Consider the following 11,575-nt stretch of genomic DNA (forward strand, 5'->3'; position numbering starts at 1 on the left):
ACAGGCTGGAGTCCCCACCTGCCTTAAATCCACCACCATTGTACCTGTACCCAAGAAGACAGCAGTCAGCTGCCTCAATGACTATTGCCCAGTTGCCCTGATACCAATAATTATGAAGTGCTTTGAGAGGATTATACTCTCTCACATCAAGGACATCATCCCTACAGATCTGGACAGCCACCAATCTGCCTATCGGGGGAACAGATCTTTGGAGGACGCAGTCTCAATTACATTTCATACAGACCTGTCCCACCTGAAGCATTCATACACATATGTCAGGATGCTCTTTATTCACTTCAGCTCTGCTTTCAATATGATAATCCCCCATAAACTGGTACACAAACTCAGCAACCTAGGATTAACCACCTCACTCTGTTCATGGGTTATGGACTTTCTCACTCACAAACCACAAAATGTTAGGATAGGCAACCATACATCTTCAAACACAGGTGTGCTGCAGGGCTGTGTGCTCAGTCCAGCCCTCTTCACCTTTTTCACCCTCGATAGCACCCCCATTCACTCCTCCAACACTATAGTGATGTTTGCTGATGACACCACTGTAGTGGGACTCATAACCAATAACGAGGGGACACACTACAGAGAGGAGGTCCAACATCTGGCTGGGTGGTGTTCAGACAATAACCTGGTCCTGAACACCAGTAAAACAAAGGAGATCATTGTGGACTTTAGGAGATCCAGGAAGACCACCCCACCCCCACTGCACATAATCAGTGAAGAGGTGCATATCGCGGATAACATCAAATTCCTGGGGATCAACATAACCAAAAAACTCACATGGTCGCTCAACACCTCCCACCTGGTGAAGAAAGCACAACAGAGGCTTTTCTTCCTCAGGAACTCAAACAAGCCAGTCTCCCCTCTCAGCTGCTGGTGAACTTTTACAGAAGCACAACAGAAAGCATCGTCTGTCAATGTGGCACACTGTGGTGTGCCAGCTGCACAGCAGGGAATAGGAAGGACTTGGCCCGGTTGGTGAAGACAGCACAGAGGATTGTGGGAGCTGTGCTCCCGGACTTGGATGCTGTATATGCTGGCTGCCTACAGAGGAAAGCCAGAAACATCAGCAAAGACACAACACACCCAGGTCACTGTCTGCTTGTTCCCTTGCCATCGGAGAAAAGATACCGCACCGTACTGTGCATCACGTAGGTGAGGGGGATAGGGGTTTTTTCTGGAATGTCCCTGACTCGGAAAAAAACCTCCACACCTGACACTAACACCTAACACTGTTACACCTTTGTGGAAAGAATGTTACATTTTAAATACATGATGTTTCCAGTTTTTGATTAGCCTTCTTCATCTGAACCAGACTCACTCTACATCTCCTCCTAGCACAGTAGTTACAAACGCACAAGAATTTGTCCAGGTGACACTCGTGCACGAAAACACTGTCACAAGGTTACATAAGCACATAGTACATGTGACACGAGCAGGAAGTGGCCTCTAAGAGACTGACACAGCACCACAGTACATACTGACTGACATACGTGGTACAGGGACACCAGGGCCACTAAGAAGCTAACATAGTGATGCAGTAAATACTGACACATGAGGACCTCATATACAGTGTGGGGTGACAGAGGACAGTGGACTACATATACATCATGCTATATACATTTTTAAAAAACCCATTCTGTTACTATCTCCACTTGGGCAGCGGGGCATGCGGTACCATGTGGCCATAGGTGAGCATTTGGCAGTACATGGGAAAACGTACTATGAAATAATATGGAAATGCCTGGAATACCCCTTTTAGACTTGCGGAGCATAAACAGACCCTGGTTTGAGGTAGTATAGGCACCATTTAGAGTGCTGTATGTTTATTTCAACAACTGATATTTAAGTCTTTGTAATGACACCCAGTTGAAGAGCATTGTAAATCCATGTCTTGCTGCATGCTCAATACTCCAACTAAGAAAATCAAAGAAGGGTGAATCAGTTCATCTGGATACAGCGTGTATTGACAGGTACGTTTCATCACTCATCTAAGTGACCTCTTCAGTCCAAACTGACTGCAGGTACCCCCACCCTTATAAACAACACAGTGGCACAACGACCGAAACCAATGACCAGTTTCATATGCAAATATGGACGTGACCACTTACTAGAGTTACAATGGCCATGTGTACTGTTCACAGAGGATTTCTGAATGTTTGCAGTCACAGCATTGTAAGATGGCGACAGATGTACTGTTAGCCCCCCCTCCCCCGGTTCAGGAATCAGGAATATTTATTTGTCATTTCATTCCATGCACCTGCACACATGAAATGAAATGAAATATCGTTTCCCCCAGCAGTGCAACACAAAGACAAAAACACATGTCCAAACTACAACAACACTTATATCCAACATGTCAAAAAAACAAACAAACAAACAAACAAAAAAAGCATTCGCTGTCCAAGAGAGTGGACGCCAGGATGGTTGTCGGAACTGCCAGTCTGCATGGGCTAGCAGTTAGCTTAGCCTGCCCCGCTTCCACATCCTGTCTGACCACCCTCGGTGTTTCCTCCTCGGGCACAGCTCCAGGCAGGGCCGTGGTCCTTGGGCCCACCGGACTTAGCAAACCAAGCTCTCTCAGCCGATCTAACACCATCTCTCCCGCCAGACACCTTCAACACACCTCCCCGCACTCCACACGACGACACCAAAAACACAGTCAATGCCAAGCGAGGCCTCTGCCAGACCACCCTTGGTGTTATCGGAACTGCCGGTCTGCATGGGCTAGCAGTTAGCTTAGCCTGCCCCGCTTCCGCGTCCTGTCAGGGATGGTTGATCCCTCTTCACATAGATGGCCTCTTTAACTCGCTGTTCAAACGAATGGGTTTTGACTCCCCATTCAAATGCTGTATCCAGATGAACTGACTCAACTTTCTTTCACATTGTAAATCCAGTTTTCCACATTCATTATGTAGCCTATAACATAAAACACGCCTTCTGGTGGATACCCTCATACATGGTGGTTTACAATTCCATGAGTGGGTACATTTTTAGTTTGAGTGGCCATGATGGGATTTGAACCCCTCACGCTAGCAGTGTATGTCTATACTCTACCTGTTAGGATACAGAATCATGTGAAACCGGTAACCTGCAACTGAAACATAGAAATGTCTTTTTCTACTTTGCCCTTGGAAAAGCCAAAATGAAACATGATTTAAGGCAAATCTCCACATTCCTCTAATACCTAGTCCACACGTACATGAGTATTTTTGAAAACAGGGTTTTTCCTCCTTCATTCTTAAAAAATCCCATCCACACAAACACAGTTTTGAAAAAAAATCTCTGTCCACATGAAAACGCAAAACACAATGGAAGCGCTGGTTTGGCCCTAACTTTAAAGCCATGTTGGCCATTCAGAAGCCTGATAACAAGCTATTAGGCTAACAACAATGGCGAATCGATGAAGGTAGGAATTATATGTGTGGACTGAAAATGAAGTGGAGTTATTCCTAACCCTCACACTGGAATATGAAGTTAACAAAACTCAAGAAAACGTGGACTGGGAGTCTTGCCAGTCCAAGTACGTCGACATCCTATCTCTTTTCCTGGAGCAGCACCCTTCTGAGACGACCCCAGCATGTCCTCATTGCAAGGAGGATATAATCAGGGCTATCATCACCACCAACCAAGCTGAAGGCGATATGGGGGAAATATAGGCAAGCAGTAGACTCCGGTCAGAGAGGCGGTCATGGCGGGTGTTTCTACTGTGCTTTGAACTATGTGAGCAGATATGTGGCGGTTCGCCCACAACGACTACCATTCTACCCCGTGTAGAAACGACAGACGTTGATAGAGCTTCTCATCAACGCAGTTCAGAGCCTGCATCTTCTTCATCTACACTTGACCTCTCGGTTGCAAAAATGTCTGATCAACTACAAGAGTCTGATGGCAGCAATTTGGCCCCCTCAGGTGTGAAGGAGAGAAGAGATCTACTTCATGTATGTAGGGCCTAATCGTTGATTGTTAAGAAGTGCTTTCATATGTTTATAAAGGTAGACTGTAGGTTACTCTGTATGCCTGCTAGTACTGTCTGTTACAGGGTTGTAAGAAATACTCAGATCTTTTACTTCAGTAAAAGTAACAATACCACAGTCTAAAAACCATCTGTTACAAGTAAAAGTCCTGCATTCGACATCTTAAGTAAAAGTACAAAAGTATCAGCATCAAATTAAAGTTAAAGTACCAAAAGTGAAAGTGCAGAATAGTCCATCTCAGAATAATATATATGTTATTACTGGATTATAATTATTGATGGATTAATGTGTTCATCACTTTAACACTAGAACAGCCTGCAGCTGGTAAAGGTGGGGCTCATTTTAATTTATATACTGCTGGATGGCTTAATCTATAATAATACACTAGTTGATTTAGCCATCCATTATCCAAACCGCTTATCCTGCTCTCAGGGTCGCGGGGATGCTGGAGCCTATCCCAGCAGTCACTGGGCGGCACGCAGGGAGACACCCTGGACAGGCCGCCAGGCCATCACAGGGATCACAGGGACAATTGTCCCTGTGATGGCCTGGCAGCCTGTCCAGGATGCAGCCGATTCACCTGACCTACATGTCTTTAGACTGTGGGAGGAAACCAGACCACCCGGAGGAAACCCAAGCGGACACGAGAGAACATCCAAACTCCACACAGAGGATGACCCGGGATGACCCCCAAGGTTGGACTACCCCAGGGCTCGAAGCCCAGGACCTTCTCGCTGTGAGGCGACTGCTCTAACCTCGATGCCATTTGTGCTGCATTTATATTTAATATTAATAATCTGCAAAGTAACTATTGAGTTATCAAATTAATGTATTGGAGTCAATTTTCTGCTAGAAGTAACTTAATTGAGTAAATGTACTTTGTTACATTCCACCACTGGTCTGTTGTGATGTTTATTAGGCTAATTTGTTCGTTATAACATACATTATCATCATCTAGGCCTGTGTAGTCTTACTTTTTTATTCAAGCAATTTTGAAACATTATTTTGATCTACTTTTTTCAAGGCAAGACTCAAGGGACGCAAACAGGGACGGCTTCTGAGAAAGCTTCCAGCTGAGACACAGTTGCTGAATGCAGCTGAGGAAGACAGCCAGATTAAAAAGGAGAATGTTGGACATGATGGAGACATCGGAGAGGCGAGCTTCTGAACATTTCAGTAAATCCTCTACTGGTCTTGAGAGGCTGACAAGCTCCATTGCGGATGGTTTTTCACTGCTGAGACAAGTTATGCATCCATCACTACAACCATTCAACATGCCACCATAACAAACCAGGGACACATCCATGTATCTGCACCACCACTACACACAGTACCTGGCACATTTCAACCCAACACTACCACAACTGTATCACCACACACACCTGGCTCCACCTCACCTGTGCAGGGATTAGGGCAATTTTCCTTCACACAAGCCTCTATTTCAGGATGATATTAGAAATTCTTGACAAAGCATATTAGGACACTGTTGTTTGGGGCCTGCGTCTTTATATATGTATTTTTTTTTACTTTTTTCTTTTAATATACTCTATATTCAAGACTTTGCAAAGACCTTTTGTGTTTTAAGAGTGTTGCTGAAGTTCACCTGTTGTTGAGTTGTTAAACATGTTGTGTCAGCTTTTAGGCAGCTCCAATGTTGTGTGTACAAGAGTTGGCAGTGTCGTATAAGAGGTCTGTTCTGTTCTTCATGGAATCTCAACCCCTTTTTAAGTTATTCTAAAAAGGCAGCTCATTTTGTACTACCTTGTACAAAATGAGCTGCCTTTTAAGAAAAGCTTAAAAGTTTGTACTACCTTGTAACCCAGCCACTGAGGATGCACAAGCCAGTGCATTCTTAGTGCCGGCCCCAAGCCCGGATAAATGGGGAGGGTTGCGTCAGGAAGGGCATCTGGCGTAAAACCTTTGCCAAATCAAATAGGCAGATCATAAATCCGATTTCCATACCGGATCAGTCGAAGCCCAGGTTACCAACGACCGCCACTGGTACTGTTGGCCAGCAGGGTGCCGGTAGAACTATGCTACTGTTAGGAGAAGGAGAGGGGGAAGGCATGTCCAGAGGCAGCGGGAGAGGAGGAAGGGTAGGAGTGTGGAGGTGAGAGTTGGAACTTTGAATGTTGGCACTATGACTGGTAAAGGGAGAGCGCTGGCTTATATGATGGAGAGAAGGAAGGTAGATAAACTGTGTGTGCAAGAGACCAGGTGGAAGGGAAGTAAGGTCAGGAGCATCGGAGGTGGGTTCAAACTCTTCTACCATGATGTGAATTGGAGGAGAAATGGGGTAGGAGTAATTCTGAAGGAAGAGTATGTCAAGAGTGTGCTAGAGGTGAAGAGAGTGTCAGACAGAGTGATGAGTATGAAGCTGTAAATCGAAGGTGTATTGCTGAATGTTATCAGCGCATATGCCCCGCAAGTTGGGTGTGAGATGGAAGAGAAAGAAGAATTCTGGAGTGAGTTGGATGAAGTGGTGGAGAGGGTACCCAAGGAGGAGAGAGTGGTGATTGGGGCGGACTTCAATTGGCATGTTGGTGAAGGGAACAGAGATGATGAGGAGGTGATGGGCAGGTATTGTATCAAGGAATGTGAAAGGACGGATGGTGGTGGATTTTCCGAAAAGGATAGAAACGGCTGTGGTGAATACATATTTCAGGAAGAGGGAGGAACACAGGGTGATGTATAAGAGTGGAGAAAAGTGCACACAGGTGGACTATATCTTATGCAGGAGGTGAGATCTGAAAGAGATTGGAGACCGCAGGGAGGTGAGAAGGGAGAACATAGCCAGGCAGCATTGGATGGTGGTCTGTGGGGTAAGTTTGGAGACCAAGAAGAGGAAGCGAGTGAAGGCAGAGCCAAGGATCAAATGGTGGAAGTTGCAGAAGGAAGAGCGTTGTGTGGAGTTCAGGGAGGAGTTAAGACAGGCACTGGGTGGTAGTGAGGAGTTGCCGGATGGCTGGACAACCACTGCAGAAATAGTGAGGGAGACAGCTAGGGAGGTAATGGTGTGTTATCTGGCCGGAGGAAGGAAGACAAAGAGACTTGGTGGTGGAATAAGGAAGAACAGCAAAGTATACAGAGGAAGAGGTAGGCACTTTACTGACTCTTCAGTTGTCAATAAAACAAGGTTTTAACACAAACTATCCAACCTTCTTTGCTTTTTCTTCTCTAACTGCGTCATGAAATCACACTCCAGTTGCCAATCAAACAGGAAGGACGCATTCTGGCAGAGATGCGCTTCAAAATAAAAGTCTGGATCATGAGATATTAATACAGCAGGGATCTCTCGTGTAAACATGCTTGTCAAACATCAGCATACTTCAATCAACTTATTTACTTATTAATATTGACTTATTCACAATTTTAATTCACAGCATCCTCCGCCCGATGAATAACAGCTCATCGTTAAACAGTTCAGAGGTCACTGACGGCTCCCTGTCACGTTGTAGGAAGGTACGTTCACATTGAGGCGTCTATGGAGTCAAATGGCAAAACTCTGCATTTTCATTGATCAAACTGACAGCCTTCCCAACCCCTAACGCTGGTGCTGAATTGGCCAGCTCTTCCCTGGAAACCCATTCTCATGAAAATGTCTCATGGAAAAAAAGTCCATTTTAGAGCATACTTAGCACACTTCACAACCAGGGCTAAAAATAAAGCTTGCCCGCGCTCACCCAACACCAGTGGTCAGAGGAGAGAGAGAGAGAGAGAGAGAGAGAGAGAGAGAGAGAGAGAGAGAGAGAGAGAGCATTAACCCGCCTAGCAAGTCATCTGCATCTTGCACTGCTCCATGCACTGTGTGTGAACTTGCTTATTGTGCAATATCTTTTCTCTCCCCCCCCCTTTTCTCCCCAATTGTACTTGGCCAATTACCGCACCCTTGCTCCACCCCTTCTGCCGATCCGGGGAGGGGGGCTGCAGACTACCACACGCCTCCTCCCATACATGTGGAGTCGCCAGCCTCTTCTTTTCACCTGACGGTGAGGAGTTTCGAGTTTAACGCCGCGCGCAGAAGAGCCGCTATCTAACGCGCTGATATGTGGGCGCGCCAGCAGCTAAGGTGTGTTGTAAGATGGTGTCAGTTGTGGGTCAAGCTTAAACGCTCACGTGGGAGAGAGAATCGATACGGTGGCTATAATGAGTCAAGCCGGCACGGTAGTTAGTACGCCACAGAGCGGCGGGTGACGAGGAGGGGGAGAGGAGAGGAGAGGAGAGGAGAGGAGAGGAGAGGAGAGGAGAGGAGAGGAGAGGAGAGGGGAGGGGAGGGGAGGAGAGGGGAGGGGAGGGGAGGGGAGAGGAGAAAGAGGGCTGCCGCTCTCTTGGCGTCTGACCGGCTGTCGTTTCAAAGCGGAGCTGGCGCGCCAATATTTTGCGGACTCCGCAAGTTCCGGAAGCCAAACACAGACACCATTAATGCGGTCCGTGTTGTGCAGTAATCTCGGAGGCTCAGCCGGCAGCGGCCGTCTAGAAACTGGTACTGCAGTCAGCGGCCAGACGGACGCAGCGTCACAACAAACACGTTGGGGAGTCGAGCGCACCGCCGGCGTGCGGCCAAATGTGACGCACGCAGGGCGCCATAGGCGGGCATCTCCCCTCCAGCTCCATCAGCTGGCTGCCCTCTAATGTGAGGGGATGTTTGTTACTGTTGTTTAGACGGCACACACACAAGCACGTCTAACACGTCCCACCCGGACGGACACACACACACACACACACACACACACACACACACACACACACACACACACACACACACACACACAGACAAGCGCGCACGCACACACGCACGGAAACATACACACACACGGGAACACACACACCAGCGCGCAGGCTTTGGATGTCTAGTTCGTGATAGCTTCACGATGCAGGCAGGAGGAAACGTGTTACCACTTTTGCAGACATGCAGGTAAAGGCAACTGCGTTGTGTCCCGTGGTGCAGTGCTGCAGCTAACAAACACTACGCGCGTGTGTATAGAGCCTTCCTCCAATGCGGAGATTTTTCTCCTTCAAAAACTGATGACGTTTCACATCCTCATCCGTGAATTACCAGTACAGCAATGCATGTCAACAACAACAACAACACACACACACACACACACACACACAAAGTCAGACCGGTTGACGGCTCGTGCACTCACCCCGCTCTAGATGCTCTCTCGCGCTGTTCAGCTGGTGCTCCGTGGTGATCTCCCCGATCACCACCAGCATGTAGTGGGTCCCCCGGAGGAACGGAGGGCCGCCCCGCCGCCCCCCGCGGCGCCTCCGCCCCTCGGACCCGGGCAGCGGCGCGCTCATCACCTCGTCCTCATCCACCGCCGCGAGCGCCCCTCGGACCGGTATCTCCATGGCAACAAGCCCCCGAGCCGACGCTGTCATCGCCATGACAACTGGTCGTGTGCGAGTGGGGAAGATAAGAGGGTGGTAGTGGTGGTGCTGGGGTGTGCGGGGGTGGGGGGTGAGGGGTGCTTTCCTCCGTGTGATTGGTCCGGACGCCCCTTTGCGGCAAGGTGATGTCACGTGTCAAACAGCCGTGATGTAAGAGGACTTAAACAGTCCCGGAAATGGTGTCCCTTTTCACATAGTGTCCCTTCACATGGTGTCTCTTCAAATGGTGTCCCAAAACCAAGGACCACTGTCGCTGATGTGAAGTCAGTCCGCCAGCACTGCATGACGCGGTTTTTCCGGAGGGGACAGGCTCATCAGTCCATCAGTCCATCAGTCCATCAGTCCATCAGTCCATCAGTCCATCAGTCCGTCAGTACGTGCCCAGGCGCTATACTAGTGGGTCTTCTGACCCTGGGCACCAGCAGTGGTTGAGGTTACAGTAATAATCACATAGTCTGCATACCGGCGGGAGGTTGGGTCGCTGGTGTTCTGGTGCTGTCCCAGCAACGTGGAGAGGAACATGCTCAGGACTGTGGCGATGACAGTGGACTTTAGGAGACACCCCTCAGCACCGCTCCCCCTCCCAATACCCTGGGCGGCACGGGGGGCCCAGTGGTTAGCGCTGTCGCCTCACAGCAAGAAGGTCCTGGGTTCGAGCCCCAGGCCGTCCCAGGTCCTCTCTGTGTGGAGTTTGCATGTTCTCCCCGTGTCTGCGGCGGGTTTCCTCCGGGAGCTCCGGTTTCCTCCCACCATCTAGAAGACACGCATGTTAGGGTTAATACTCCTGCCTGTGCCCCTGAGCAAGGCATGGCAAGAAGAAACTGGAGTGTGTCGCCGGGCGCTGCACGGCGGCTGCCCACTGCTCCTCCCTACACAGCTAGGATGGGTTAAATGCAGAAGAAGAATTTCCCCACGAGGATTAATAGAGTAGTGAAATAAATAAATAAATCCAACTGCCATGTGTCAACTGTGGAGACCTTCAAGTTTCTGGGGGACTACCATTTCCAAAGACCTGAAGTGGGAGACCGACATCAACTCCATCCTCAAAAAGGGCCCAGCAGAGGATGTTGAGGAGGTCTGGTCTGCCACAGGAGCTGTTGGGCCAGTTCTGCGCCACAGGGATCCAGTCTGTCCTGTGCACGTCCATCACGGTCCGGTTCAGAGCAGCAGCGCAGCGGGACGGGAGCAGACTGCAGTGAACGGTAAGCACGGCAGGAAACAAATCATCGGCGCTCCCCTGCCCACCCTGCAGGAGCTGTACACCTCTAGAGCCCGGAAACAGGTGGGCAGAATCAGCACAGACCCCCCCCCCCACACACACACACACACACACACACACACACACACACACACACACACACACAGGACACGGCCTGTTTGAACTCTGCTTAATGAAATGGTAATATTGTAACTCCTACCCTTCTGACAAGTGCTACAGAGCATCCATCCAGCCATCCATTAGCCAAACCGCTTGTCCTGCTCTCAGGGTCGCAGGGATGCTGGAACCTATCCCAGCAGTCATTGGACGGCAGGCGGGGAGACACCCCGGACAGCACAGCACAGCACAGCACACCACACCACACCGCACCGCACCGCACCGCACCGCACCGCACCACACCACACCACACCACACCACAACCACACCACACCACAACCACACCACACCCACACCACAACCACACCTAGGGACAATTTAGTAAGGCCGATTCACCTGACCAATAAGTCTTTGGACTGTGGGAGGAAACCGGAGAACCCGGAGGAAACCCATGCAGACACGGGGAGAACATGCAAACTCCACACAGAGGACGACCCGGGACGACCCTCCAAGGTTGGACTACCCCGGGGCTCGAACCCAGAACCTTGTTGCTGTGAGGCGACCGCGCTAACCCCTGCGCCACCGTGCCGCCTGCTACAGAGCAATGTGCATCAAAACCACCAGTCATAGGAACCGCCCCCCCCCCCCCACAAGCCATCTGTCTCATGGACACTTACCACCGTGGTGCAAGAATAGACTCTTATTATAGAAAACATCCGTCTCGGGTCAAGATGTCCCACCTGCATACCTGTGATGTGCACCACCTCTTTCAGCCAAAGGGACAGTACAAGGTACCACTGCAACTGCTGTATACTGGTTATAAATCATTACTGTTATTGTTACTGTTATAACATCAGTATGTGATATAGTATAT

This window comes from Lampris incognitus, chromosome 6 (genome assembly GCF_029633865.1).
Source record: "Lampris incognitus isolate fLamInc1 chromosome 6, fLamInc1.hap2, whole genome shotgun sequence".
Classification (NCBI taxonomy): Eukaryota; Metazoa; Chordata; class Actinopteri; order Lampriformes; family Lampridae; genus Lampris; species Lampris incognitus.